The 14902-nt window shown below is 43.2% G+C and overlaps 1 long non-coding RNA gene across 1 annotated transcript; it reads left to right on the top strand.

Moving 5' to 3' along the window:
* The first annotated feature begins 1255 nt into the window (after positions 1 to 1255).
* LOC128929978 (uncharacterized) lies at positions 1256 to 14902 on the top strand. The gene is made up of 3 exons (XR_008477407.2): positions 1256 to 1655; positions 13815 to 13929; positions 14816 to 14902. It is a non-coding gene; the product is annotated as an uncharacterized LOC128929978 (long non-coding RNA).

Here is a 14902-nt window from a genome sequence, read left to right as displayed (position 1 = left end):
CTATGATTTGGGGAGATGATGGATGATGTTGAGTGAGAAAGTGAAAAAAGATAAAATCTTAGTAAAAATATTTACTGAGCTCCTACTCTGTGCCAGGCATTTTATAGAAGCACATCAGTGAACAAGACGAATGGTTTCCTACCTCACAGGGCTTACAACTTACCAGTGGAGGTAGCCAGTCAATGAGAAAACATATTATTACATGTCAGTTTACAAACTATAGCTAGCACTATAAAAGACATAGACAGAGTGTTGTTTTCATAGAGAATTGTAGTGAAGGTGGTCAGGGAAGGTGGGATGGAAGCTGAGGCCTGAATGATGAACAGGCTCGGCTAGATGAGAAATGGGATCAAGAGGAAGCAACAGAATGTGCAAAGGCCCCACCATGGGAGGGGAGTATTTCAGAGGCTGGAAGAACAACCAGACAGCCCCCAGCCTAGTGAGTAAGGAAGAGAGTGGTATGGGATGACGCTGGAGAAGCAGCAAAATCAGACCAGAGGTTTCTTATTACTATTTTTTGGGGGGACAGAGTCTTGCTCTGTTTCCCAGGCTGGAGTGCAGTGGTATGATCTCAGTTCACTGCAACCTCCACCTCCTGGATTCAAGAGATTCTCCTGCCTCAGCCTCGTGAGTAGCTGGGATTAGAGGCACCAGCCATCATACCCGGCTAATTTTTGTATTTTTAGTAGAGATGAGTTTTGCCATATTGGCCAGGCTTGCCTCGAACTCTTGACCTCAAGCGATCCACCTACCTTGGCCTCCCAAAGTGCTGGGATTACAGGCATGAGACACAGCGCCCAGTCAGACCACATCTTTCTGAGTGAAAAGAGCTGTACTCTACCCTGAGAGGAAGCTTCAGAGGAGTGTTAAGGATAAGAATGACACGATGCAATGCACACGTCTAAGGGACTGGAGCAAGCACCCCAAGAAAAGAGAAGACAGAGCAACACGGAAGGGAGGCAGCGAAAGAGTTAGCAGAGCCGCCAGTGCCCGCTCCTGCGTCCTTTCAGCTGTCCACAGCTAGCAGCAGAGCACAGTTTTAGCTCCTCCCCTCTTGACGTCCTGCCACCGCCCTCTCCCGGGTTTCTCTTTCATCTCTACTCTTGGTGCTCCTGTTTCAGAACTTTCCCCTATAGTAGAATGTGGAGGGAGAGTGGCTGGCTCCCCTTCTCTTTTCCTCCCTCTCCTGCAAACACATGCCCTCCCCTACACACACACACACACACACCCCTCTGTGAGAGTGCGCACACACAGTGATTTCAGATAGCTGCATGGATAGGAATGGCTGTGCAGGTGCAAAGAAGCAGGTGGAAGAGCTCTGCCCAGCTACAGCGAAGCTGTGGGCCTGAGCTGAGTGAGGCCAGCTGTTAGGTAAGGCAGCGCTAGTTGGTAGTGGGTCTTGAAGCCTGAGACTAGAGGAGTTTTAATATGATTTGGGAGACAACTGGGAGCCTTTATGGGCAAGCAAAGAGGAGAGCAACGTGATCTAAGTGACGCTGGAGGAAGATGATTCTCAATGATGTGTGTCCAATAGAGGAGAGGAGACCCCCAGGCTGGAGGAAGGGGAGCTAATTGGGAGGCAGGAGTCCAGGTGTGAAGCGATTATGGCTCGGACCGGAGCCCTGGGAAGGCGAAGGAAGACAGAAGAAGAAACGGTAGGATTTAATGTTGAGCAGAAAGTGCCTCTGGGGTTGTGCTGGGGTGGGAGATGTGCTGCAAAGATGAGGAAATAAGATACTGGGAACTCAGTTAACAGTAAATGGAAACTAGAAAATGATTTGGGCAGTGAGATAGGAAGAACAAAGGTAAGAAGGCAGGGTGCCATTACATGGGAGTTGGTACTAGAGCCAAGAGAAACATTTCACAGCCCACACGATATCATGCCTGTGGGAAGCTGTGCCTCCCCTCCCCTCGCCTCCCACCTTGGATGGTCAATTACTTTCTTCCATATTTGTATCTGCTTCTGTTCTTGTATCAAGCACGAATCTGTGTTGTAATACATCGTTGTCTGTCTATGCCTGCTACTAATCTGTGAGCTCTCTAAAGACAGAGGCACTATTTTACTTCCTTTCAACTCCCAGGGCTTAGTCAGCACAGGGACCAGCCCTTCGCGAGCACTCAACACGTTTTGGTGAATGAGTAAATGAATGAATGGAAACTTTCCAGAGGCCTGACATTGAACCCCAGCCACAGCACAACTCTGTGAAACATACAAATTTTGTGGCAGCTGCAGCATCCCTCAAACACTTGTGGAGATCAGGTTACAGCTGAGAGCCTCACAAAGCCGCAGCCATTGCAGCAATTGACAGGTGGTCTTAGAAGAAAGACTGGGAAGGAAGACTGGGATTGGCAGACAGGAGGCTGGAGTAGTTAAGATAGTGCTGTGGGGATTTGAGATCAAATTGCAGGGTTGTTTAAACACCTTAGGGTTACAAATGAGTTTTTACCCTTAAAATCCCATTTGCAAATATGTGGCCTTAAATTGTCCAAGTAGCTATCTTAATGATGTTAAATCCCTGGTTGGTTGAGGCCATAGGAAGGGCCTTGCATATTTTCATCCTGTTCCTTTCACTAAATTTACATTTGTATTACAATGAACTGTGAAAACTGGAAAATACATAAAAACAAACCTTTCCCAACCACATGCTATGCCACCAGCCAATATCAACTAAATTTGTTAAACTTTCTAGATAACTACCATTTATTCAGAAGTCAGCTTTTACTATGTGACAATCACTGGGTTGTATATATCTTATAGTATAACATTTAATATTCACAAATGCATGAGATAAGCACTATTGCTCCCATTTTATAGATGAGCAATCTGAGGCTTACGGAAGTTAAATTACTTGTCTACTGGGTATATGATACTATGAGCTCATCATTTGGTTGTGCAGCCTTCCACACAACCACAAGAGAGACAAGTCTGGGAAAGACTGAAGGCAGGGCTGCAAAGAGAGCTGGGGGTTGTCTGGAAATGATCAGGAATGGGAACCACTGGTAGCCCAGTCCTCCCAGAGAGCACATGCAAAGGGAGAGCAGTGCTGTAGGCCACACTTTAGAGTAGGTCCCTGGGGAACACCCTGGGAAGTAGAAGACAGGACAGCATGGGGACAAATGACTTTTCCAAGGAACAGTTGGGAGGTCCACTTGAAGATCACAAAAGTCCCTCTGCAGCCTCAACACACTGGTAGCAGGGATCCTAGCTTCTACCTTGTTTATTCCCACCTATCCCTTCCCTATCTGGCTTGGGATTTAAAGGGAACACGGACTTTGGAGTTTGTTATACTTAGGCTCAGATTGCAGCTCCATTCCTGTTGGCAATGTGACATTGGGTAGGATACTCAGCCTTTTTGAAACGGCCTCCTTACCTACATCATGAGGTTAATGAACCTGCCTCACTAGCTTTAGATTTGACAAGATTACCCCAAAACTTAAGTGTATTAAAATGATAAACAGTTATTACCTCAGTTTCTGTGGGTTGGGAATTTGGGAGCTGTTTAGTTGGGTGGTTTTGGCTCAGAGGCTGCAGTCAAGATATTGGCCATGGGTATGATCATCCGAAAGCTTTCTGGGGCTGGAGGATGTGCTTCCAAGATGGCATGCTCACATGGCTTTTGGCAGGAGGCCTCACATCCATGCCGTGGTGCCTCTTCATAGGGCTGATTGAGTGTCCTGACACTTTGGTAACTGGCGTCCCCCACGATAAACAGTCCCAGGAGAGCAAGGAGGAGGCCATAGTGTCTCAAAAGTCAGGCACCATGACTTCCACCATTTTCTGTTCATTAGAAATAAATCATCAAATTCAGCTCACACTCTAGGGGGTGGAATTTAGTTTCCAGTTTTTGAAAGGAGAAGTACTGGGGAATATGTAGACATATCTTAAAACCAATAGAGCTAACATTTTCCCCAAGTCCAAGGATTACCCTGGTGGCCTAGAGTCACATTCAGAGGGGACTAGAGACGAAGCCTGGGGCTCTGAATAAAACATCACCCTTGAAGGGCTATACCCTCAGTAGGATAACCTGCCTCATAGAGTGACATTTGTCTGCCTGAACTTTTGCTTGGGGGATCTGGGCCCACATTCATCCTATCTCAATGGACTAAAAACCCAAATGAATTCTGTGGTTAAAAATAACTCCAGGTTGATTAGGCCTCTCTCTGAAGAACACAGTCCTCAAAAAATTATTATAAATAAAGTTTCAGGGAATATGAGATGATGATTAAAAATTGCTAAAAACATGATAAAATCAGCAACATGAACAAGAGACAAGAAAGCAACAAGAAAGGACAGGCTACCCCCACAGGAAGCATGATCAAATTGACTGCCAACTTCTCATGGTCAACGCTGGAAACCAGCTGACGATGTTACAGTACATGTGCATGTGTTTATTTCAGATGTTCTTTAGCTGGAGCTCGGGGAAAGGCTGGAGTAAGTAGCAGTCAATCTAGAATCTGCACTCGGAATCGTAAAACATGAAGGGATATAACAGTGAAAGTGGCAAAAGCTCATTTATTTGCCTTCCAAGAAGCCAATGAAACCCAAAGAATGGCACAAAAACAGCAAAACTGCACTTTCTTTTGCCATTTTGATGGCAAGGGATAGATTTGTCCATGTCCAGGACATATAGAAACCTCCAACTACCGAAGGCCAACAAGGGCAATAGTAGTGAAACAATGAAGGGCAAACAATTGCCCTTTAGCATGTGACTTTTCACACAGTGCCTGCAGAAATTCATCTGAGGGTTTTAAATTGAACTTATTCAAAACCCAAAAGAGATATAGATGTTTTATTTGATGGGAGCTATTTTGTTGATGATAGAACAGGTGAAAAGATCTTAGGAGACAACATAGTTAAAACTTCTAATTTTAAAGGGCAGGAAACTAATTCCCAGAGAGGAGAAGCAATTTATTTATGGCTAGATTTACACAGATCAGAAACCAAGTTTCTGGTATGTCTTGCTGGATTATTTTTCCCATGAGACATAGAAGAGTTAAGTATCCAAATAAAAGCAGTACCTCAGCCATGATCTCCAATGCTGTGATTTCTTGCTCCTTGTTCCTCATTCAAGTCCAGGCAGTGCAGAAGGATGTCTTGGATGAGCCAGTGGGGGCGTCCTGAAAGCCTGCTCTTGGCTGGAGAATCTTGGTCAGCCAAGACCAAGATCAGGACCAACTACCTATCCAGGACTCTGCAGGAATGTTGAGGGAATTGGGTCTTATTTTTGTTATTTTTCCAGTTAATCATGTAAATGTTACCTATTTAGTGCACTTGGCATTCAAATTAGATTAAATGGTAACAATGATTTGCATTCCATACTGTTCAGTGAAGAGAAGACAGTAACTTACAAGAGTTACAAAGTATTCACACAAACAGGACATTCTCCTTGTTCTGAATCCCTTATATTTTCTTTACTTGGATTTGAAACTGTGTGGAGCAGACATGCGCTTTGTATACACCTCCCTCCCTGTGTGTTTCATCCTAGAGTATGTATTGAATATACCTTGATACATTTGCATTCCAAGAAAATGGTTAGCTGTGCTGGTTATATGTTGAACATAACTTGATACACTCCATAAACCCAGGTTTCACTTTCTCTGCCTGATTCTGGGACATACTGAGCCAGTGTTTCACTAGGGAGCTGGACCCATGAAACCAGGAGACCTGGTAATCAAGGGTTGTATGACACACAAAGCCCTGTCAGTTACCCTGATCAGTATCACACATTGTTTTAGGAACTTTCTCTAAGGCAAAATCCTCCATCCCATGTTGGGCTGCCCACCAAATCACTAGAAGACTACTTCATTTTACTAACGATGAACTTGGTTTGGGTTTCTTATTATTTTTGTTTCCTGGAGCCCAGTAGCCACAGTTTCATAGGAATCAAATGAGAAAAGAGGGCAAGTCGGAGTGGAATTTTCCCAGCCTCTGTTTTTCTTGCAAGTGCAGATTCCCTGGCTGGGGTCTGCCTGTAGCAGCCTGCAGAAATTTTGACCTGAGTAAAAGAGGAAATGTTGTGCTCAGAGGGGCATAGTTATTCTAGGAGAAGGTGCTCTGTAGTAACCGCAAAGCCCTGCGTGTAAGTGGCTTATTAAAGCTCATGTCCTTTCAGGCAACCCTGGAACTCTTCCTCCCCAGCCCTTTTCTCATGTCCTCTCCCTTTCCCCTCTGGCAAGGACTTTCTGACATAGAACATGCTCTTTTCTCCTAGAAAGTGGTCAGAGCTTCTTTTTCATTCTGAACATAGATTTGCATGGTTTAAAAAATAAATCCAAAAGAATAAATTGGAATAGACCTTCTGGAGGGAAACTGCAATATGTATCAAATCCCAAAAAGCAATTACATTTGGGGGAATCTATCCTGAAGAAACAATCAAGCTCATGCATAGAGGTCTAAGTGCAAGGATATTCATCATGGCTTTGTTCTTGTGAAAGTAAAAACAATGAGATTCCAGTGTTACTGCTGAGTGGGGTCGGGCAACACCTCTCCCACCTTATTTGCACCAGCATTCACTAGTTTCAGAGGCTAAACACAAGGCTAATTGAAGAGCTGAAGAGCCTCTTGGGATAAAATACTTAAAACCATGTCAGTTTTTTTTTTTGAGGTTGAGATATAGGCAGACATATCTGGTGAATGTGGCTCTGGTGAATGTGCTCTGGTGAAAACCAGTTGGTGGTAATCCTAAAGTGAATTTCATCAGAAAGGAGAAAGTAAGCCCCTGGCTTATCACCAGGGCCTCAGAAGGAAGCAGTGGTTCCAAATACAAAGTGCTGGCTGGTGCCAGCACTTGAATCAACCCCTCTACTAGAGAGGCCAACTATTCAGATTTGCCTAGGATTGAGAAGTTTTCTGGGACACGGAACTTAGGGAGCTCAAACCAGAAAAGTTCCAACAAACTGGTCATTCTGCCCTTTACTAGCGAGGTGTGGGTGGCCACTTGAGAGAGTAGTTATGTGAGAATTGATAGAGTGTATGACAACAGTGGACACATTGGGCTGCAGGCACCCTCACTATGGGGTCCTAGCTGAGTATAGCAAAGATATTGTTTCCTTTTCACTTCATAGGGCTTATATAGCAGAAGAGATTGGCAATTTTGAAATGCATTAATGGACACATTTGGAATGGTGGGTTTTCAGAACATGGTGATGAGGTCAGTAGTACAACAACGGGAGCACAGTGCCAGGCCAGAGCATGTCCTGTGGAACTTGGGGATGCATTGCCTTGGTTCAGGAATGATCCACGGACACATGTGACCACCTGGGGATTCTTGGAAATATTAAAGGAGGAAAATTCTGAAAATGATGGAAGTTGGACCACTAGAGATATTAAATTGAGGAACTAATGTTACTATATTTGTACTTATTGACTAGTAATGCCTCCTGGGTCACATTTATGAGAAAAACATTAAAACAACTATTTGATAATAGGAAATTGATTAAATAAATTATGGTATTTATAGTCATTTGGGATAAAGACATAAATGAGTGTATATACACACATACGTATATATATATATATGAGAAAGAGATGTAAAGACAGTTACAATATTATTGAATGGAATAAAATTAGCATGTAAAATATGGCCCTATTTTATTACAGGATGTCTACATTTTTTAATTTAGATGCATGTGTATGGATGCCCAAAAGAGTCCAGAAGACTAACAACTAAATAGACTCTGCATAGTGGAATTTTGGGTCACTTACATTTTTATTACTGTTTATCTCTCAATTTCTCTAAAAGAGCATGAATAACTTACATAACACACACACACACACACACACACACACACGCACTTAAACTACTGGCACATGCCAGACAGCTGCAGCTTTCTAACAACCTTTCATTAAAACGGCATCATATCTACATTTTTTTTTTTGAGACAGAGTTTCGCTGATGTTACCCAGACTGGAGTGCAACAGCACGATCTTGGCTCACCGCAACCTCCTCCTTCTGGGTTCAATCAATTCTCCTGCCTTAGCCTTCCGAGTAGCTGGAACTATAGGCGCGCACCACCATGCCCAGCTAATTTTTAGTAGAGATGGGGTTTCACCTTGTTGACCAGGATGGTCTTGATCTCTTGACCTCGTGATCCACCCGCTTCAGCCTCCCAAAGTGCTGGGATTATATGAGCCACCGCGCCTGGCCCATATCTACAATTTTAAGATGTGTTCAGATTGAGCACTGATACTTTGAATAATATATTCATAAAGAACAAATCACCTTTAGGCATGTGCTACTTAGCACATGCCTTTTGAGGCACTGGGGGAAGAAAAAGTATATATCTCAGTTCTCATGACCATATAGGTTTAGGAATTGGCAAAGAAAGAAGTTAGAATTCCTTTTTCATTTTGTTGGCAAAGGTCTCTTCCATGCCTAAAATTGCATGACTACCAGGTCTGGTGATCTGGATAAGAAGAGGTGGCACTCAAGCCTGCATGGCACACAATGGAATCCTAACAAGCTCGGCAAATAGTGAGGGGCTCTGGGCAGAGCACAGGTGTGGGTAGGGTCCATGTGGGCTCTGCCTGGACAGGAGCCCTAATGTCTGTGATCTCTTTGCAAGGCATGGACATAAAGCAGTTATTTCATATGCGTTTGTTACATTTGTTAAGCAGCACCAACAACCACCAGATGCCACAAGCACTTTATTGTGTTCCCTATGCTAGACATTTTGCATGACATTTTATGTATATACATGTATATATCACCTCTCTTTTCAGCACACCTTTAGAATGGCATTACTCACATTTTAAAGATAGGAAAACTGAGACAGCCCCCACCCCTCGCCCAGCCAGGGGCTTAATAATTGAATCACCACTCTGTGATCTGCCGATACTATGCAGTGACATTTGTAATCCTAGGTTTGCCAGATTTTTATGTTTCTAGCTCAGAGAAGTAACCAAAGGAGAGTAGCCAAGAAGCTATTTTGGGAAAGGCCTGTGCAGGCACTCTAGATTAGGATGCTGTGCCCCTGCTCACTGATGGCTCAGACAGTGGAAATTAGAGGACCCAAAAGCTCCTCTGCTAGTCATCTGCAACATGTCTTTACTGTTGATGAGCAGAATTCAGAACGCCTAAGAATTGCATACTTAACAGAAGCTCATCCAAACCTATTTGGTCTGGATAATGGGCTGGAAATCAAGCTCTTGCTGAGAGTTTCTAGTTCAATCAAGTCAGAAAATTACATGAATCTCGATTTTTAAAATACATATGTTTCATAATATGATTGAAGGAGTACCTTGGTCTTGAGTTTTTAACCAGCTAGCCCCCATTTCTGTCACCCTTACCTCAAATCAAAAAATTCACAGGGATCTATCCTACAAAATTTAATTGTATTCAAACTGCCTAAAAAGGAATACTTGCTTAAGGTACTTGGTCCAACAGAGGGTATCAAAAGACAGGCTGACTTCATAGAAATTGCAGAATTTTATGTAAAAGTGTGCCCACTGAAGCATTTGTTTTCATCCTGTTTGTATGTTTTACTGCAGCACTTTCACAGTGACATGTTCCTGGGGCCTAATGTCCTCATGTAACACGAGAAAAACAAAATTTGTTTTAGTCTCTTAGAGAATTGAGAATTGTGTACAAAAACCTTAAATAAAGTAAAAGGATGAATACATTTACAGGTGTAAATGCAAACCACTTCCAACTCAAGGCAAGCCCTGGTGTTCTAGCAGGAAAACATCAGGTGAGAAAGGAAACTGAATCCGAAGGCTTGGACTCCTGCAACCCTCACAGACTGGCAAGACAGAAAGGACAACTGGTTCAGTTTTGTCAGCCTCTAGAGAAATCCTGAAGCACTCAGTTCTGACACAGTAATACCCGCACAGATCAAGGGACTGCTGGTCATGCAGATTCACCAAGCCACAGACTTCTCCTCCAAAAACATGTTCTCACCTCAGCCAGAAAGTGATAGAGCAACATGCACTAAAGGTTTACATCAAAGATATGTACAGGGTATTAAACAAATACCAAGGGAACAATTCACTTGAATACAAGGTCAAAGTCAGCAGCAAAGTCTATAATCCAGTGCTGATATTAGATACAAGTTTCAAGGACCAATTTCTTTTCAAAGGCTTATTCCAATTTTGTGAGGTTAGCATGTGGTGTATACATTTGCCTGGGGCAGATTTATACTTCTGAATTAACTCATGCAGCAAATGCTATGCATCTGCTCACAGTCCATTTAGAAGCATTTGCAGTGGATGATGGAGGCGCCAGCTCATCACACTCCTGCTTGCTGATCTACCTCAGCTGGAGGGAGGACAGGGAGGCTAGGATAAAGCTACCAATTCATTCTGAGTACTTGCCTTCAAGGGGAGTAATGATCTTGATCGTCATGGTGCTCAACACCAGGGCGGTGATCTCCTTCTGCATCCTATCGGTGATCCCTGGGTATATGTTAGTGTCATCAGACAGCACTGTGTTGGCAAACAGGTCCTTGTAGATGTCCACATTGCATTTTATGAAGTTGAATGTGGTCTCATCGATGCCACAAGGTTCCACTCCCAGGAAGGAGGGACACTGGAACCTCTCGTTGCGAGTGGTGATTACCCAGCTGTCTGGAAGCTATTAATTCTTCTCTAAGGAGGAGCTGGGGACTGGTGGCCATCTTCTACTGGAAGTCCAGGGAGAGATAGCACATCTTCTCCTTGATTTTGTGCATGAGTTCCTATTTGGCTATGGAGGCGAAGCTGTAGCCTTGCTCTGTGAGGGTATTTGTGAGGTAGTCAGGTCCCAGCTAGCCAGGTCAGATGCAGAATGGCATGCAAGAGAGTGCAGACCTGGTAGAAGGGCACTGTGTTGGTGACCCCGTCACCAGAATTCATCACAGTGCCAGTGGTGCTGCCAGAGGAGTGCAGGTATATCACAGCCTGGATGGCCACCTGCATGGCTGGGGTATTGAAAGTATCCAACATTATCTGGGTCATCTTCTCATGAGTGGCCTAGGGGTTCAGGGAGGCCTCGGTCAGCAGAACCAGGTGCTCCCCAGAGGTGTTTTGCAGCTGGCTGTAGATGTGGTGCCAGATCTTCTCCATGTCATTGCAGTTGGTGATGATGCCATGCTCAGTGGGGTGCTTCAGGGTCAGGATGTTGTGCTTACTCTGGGCCTAAAAGGAGTCCTTCTGGCTCATGCCCATCATAATGCCCTGGTGCCAGGGGTGCCCAATGATGGAGGGGGAATATGGGTTGGGGGGTGTTGTGCCCAGCAAAGCCAGCTTTGCACATGCTAGAGCCATTGTCAATGACCAGCCTGTGATGTCTTCTTTCACTGCCTTGGCCAAGGAGCCAAGTGTCCCAGCTGGGAGAGAAAGTGGAGCATGGGTCAGGCCAGTGATGAGTGAGCCTATTAGAGTCTTTAAAAATACTGTGTGTAGAAACTATAAATTGAAACACAGAAGCTGTTGAAAGCAAAACCCTTCCCCTCCTTTCCCCAAAACGGAAAGAGGAAGGACGAAAGGAAGGAAGGAAGGAAGGAAGGAAGGAAGGAAGGAAGGAAGGAAGGAAGGAAGGAAGGAAGGAAGGAAGGGAGAGAGGAGGGAGGGAGGGAAGGAAAGAAGGAAGGAAGAAAAGAGGGAAGGGAGGGAGGGAGGGTTAAGAATGTAGTCAACCATATAAGTAATGGCCCCTCTCATAACTACAGATAATTTTTCTCCCTATCAAAGGTACTAAATTATGTGAAAGGCCACCTCGTCTACTATGTGCAAAGGAAGAGGGAATGTAAAACAGAAGAGAAGATCATACTAGTAATTCAAATTCCTTAAGTGATGAGGATTTCTGGAAATATCAGTAAACAGAATAATGTTCTCCAAAAGGCTGAGCTTTCATTCAAAAACCCTGTGAGAGCCTCTTTTTGGATGACCTGGTGAAGAGCTGTGACTTGGGTTGGAGTTAGCAGTTTGGAAGCCATAACGTTTTCAATCTAGGCTGCACACAGTGGCTCACGCCTATAATCCTAGCACTTTGGGAGGCCAAGGCAGGAGGATCCCAAGGTCAGGAGATTGAGACCATCCTGGCTAACATGGTGAAACCCCGTCTCTACTAAAAAATTAGCCAGGCGTGGTGGCACGCACCTGTAGTCCCAGCAACGCGGGAGGCTGAGGCAGGAGAATTGTTTGAACCCAGGAGGCAGAGGTTGCAGTGAGCCGAGATTGCACCACTGCACTCCAGCCTGGGTGACAGAGCAACACTTCATCTCAAAAAACAAAACAAAAAAAGTTTCCAATCTAGGCATTTCCCATTTCTTATGGCCTAGTTGGTATGTCTAAGGAAATTTACACAAGGGCTTCAGCTCCTCATAGACCCTAAAACTATTTGCAAAATTACCTCTAGCCATTTAGTTTTCTGAAGCTACATGAACCACACTCACATTTACTTAAGCCAATATGTCCTACTTCATATTGTTCTCTCTTTATTTTTTCTATTTTTTTAAATCAGCATTTACCTATCGGAAAGACAATCAGGTCTTCTCTTGCCCTGAATTCAGGTCCTTCAAGGCTCTCAACAGTGTTACAACAAGCAGAAATCTTAGCGATGAAGTTATTGCAACCCCTCCATTTTATAGGAGAGGAAACTGGGATCAGCATAGGCATGAGACTTATCTGTGGTCACAGAATGATTTTCTGCCAAACATAAATCAGCATGCGTAGTAGAAAATGACAGGTCTCTGAAGTTAAAGAGACTGTATAAGAGTCCCAGTTCTACTTGCTGTCCTTGTGGCCTCAGGCATGACCATGTAACCACAGTCTCTATAATGTCATCCATAAAATGGGGATAATAAAATAAATAAGGGATTGTGTGGACTGGGCCAGGATAGGCTTTCAATAAATGTCCATTTTCTTTCTTTAAAATACAAGACACCAAAACAAGTAAAATATCCAAGAGATTAAGATGGACAAATTTCCCAACTTATATTAGGCCATGTGAAAATGAAGTACTACTTCTATTCTTAGTTGATCTCTGTAATTTTTAAAATTTTCTTAAAACCCTGTATCTCCATAGGAGCTCCCTGAAAAAGAAATATTTCTACTAATGAAGAACCTAGAGTTCCTACGCTTCCCTCTTGGCGCCTGGGAAGTGGGTTTCCCTCACACTGTGAGAGTGTGAGGACTCCTCGACATTGGCCTAGATTACTTAGGATGTCGCTCAAGGTCCAGGGGATGGGACCCTCGAGTTTGATGAGCTTCACATAGTAATCATCAAAAATCAGGCTGAGCACTTGCTATGGAATCAGGAAAATTACCAGATGGATGGACTGGGGTGAATATAAAACATAGCCTGATTTTGGAAGTTAGAAGAAAAGAAAGATAACTGGCAATAATGCCCTGTAAACATCACTTCCAATCATAATCTTATATACACATATATATACACACACACACATATATATACACACATATATATACATATATATACACACATATATACATACATATATATACACATACATATATTTATACATACACATCTCTAAGTAGCAGGAGAGTGATGATATCAGGAACAATAGTGACTTAGGATTCAAAGAGACAAATCATTCCTGCACAATAGCTTTTTTTTTGACAGAGTTATGAATAGATAAAGGGGAAATTCAAGAGATGTAATATATCTTATGTTGGTAAAGATTTGATATGTCTCAGAAAATTTTATTTGTAAAATTAGCTGCAAGATCACAAAGAAAGGTTGTTGATAATTTGCAAAGTATCTGGTCATAGGGAGCTGCAGAGGTGGCTGTTGAGGATGCTCTTATTTAATGCCTTCATTGTTAATTTGGAAGAGGTAGTGACACTCTTGCTGTGTTCATAAAAATTGCAGTTTATCCTAAATCTGGACGTGGTGTCAACACTGATCAGCCAGAGACTGACACAAAATGGTCCCAAAAAGGGAAAACTGGACAGATACAAGAGCTAACTGAGGAAAGTGTTTTAAGGTATGTTTTGATTTACCTTTCTTCACAGTGAACTGAGTTAGAATCTGACAGAAAAGCAGGGCCACACAGACTTGGAGGAAGAGGTGGACAATGGAAAAGAATCTGTTAGGTACTCGTGGGGACTAGTATTTGGCGAGGGCCCACCCTGTGCCAAATTCTGCACTTGGACCTCAACACTCTGTGAGTGGGTGCTCAGAGGAGACTCAGAGATGTTAAAAATTCTAGAATAGAAAAGGAGCTCAAAATCTTTCATAATCCAGTCATTATCCAGTAATTATAATATGACATAAATTTGACTCCCTTGGCTTCTAGGAGTGATATGGTTTGGCTATGTCCCCAACCAAATCTCAACTTGAATTGTTAAGTGTTGTGGGAGGGACCCGGGGAAAGGTAAATGAATCATGGGGGCCAGTCTTTTCCATACTATTCTGATGGTAGTGAATAAATATCACAAGATTTGATGGGTTTATCAGGGGGTTCTGCTTTTGCTTCCTCCTCATTCTCTCTTGTCTCTACCATGTAAGAAGTGCCTTTCATCCTCTGTCATGATTGTGAGACCTTCCCCAGCCATGTGGAAATCCAATTAAATCTTTTTTAACTGTAAGTTAAAACTTATTAACTGTAAGTCCAATTAAACCTTTTTCTTTTGTAATTTGCTCAGTCTGGATTTTTAAATCCTGTCCCTGCTAATCTCTCTATTTAAGGGAGGAAGGTGGCCCTGGGTACAAAGCTTGCAGCAAACAATGTGAGTCCATGTGGCCAGAACACCCAAAAACTAACATGTAGTCAGGGGTTCACGTGTGTTGTGCATGTTTTTAGTTACTTGCAGCTTACCACAGGTGACATTGATTTTTTTAACTGCAGCAATGATTAACATGTCTTCTAGGTATAAATGTACTTCAAAAAGAAGTGAGTTGATTTAAAGATCCAGGTCTTTGTTGGCATCATGAAAACAGACTAATAATATGCATAG

The sequence above is a fragment of the Callithrix jacchus genome, chromosome 2, assembly GCF_049354715.1.
Source record: "Callithrix jacchus isolate 240 chromosome 2, calJac240_pri, whole genome shotgun sequence".
NCBI lineage: Eukaryota > Metazoa > Chordata > Mammalia > Primates > Cebidae > Callithrix > Callithrix jacchus.
Note: the sequence above shows the minus strand (reverse complement) of the source record. Positions and strands in the feature narration are given on the sequence as shown.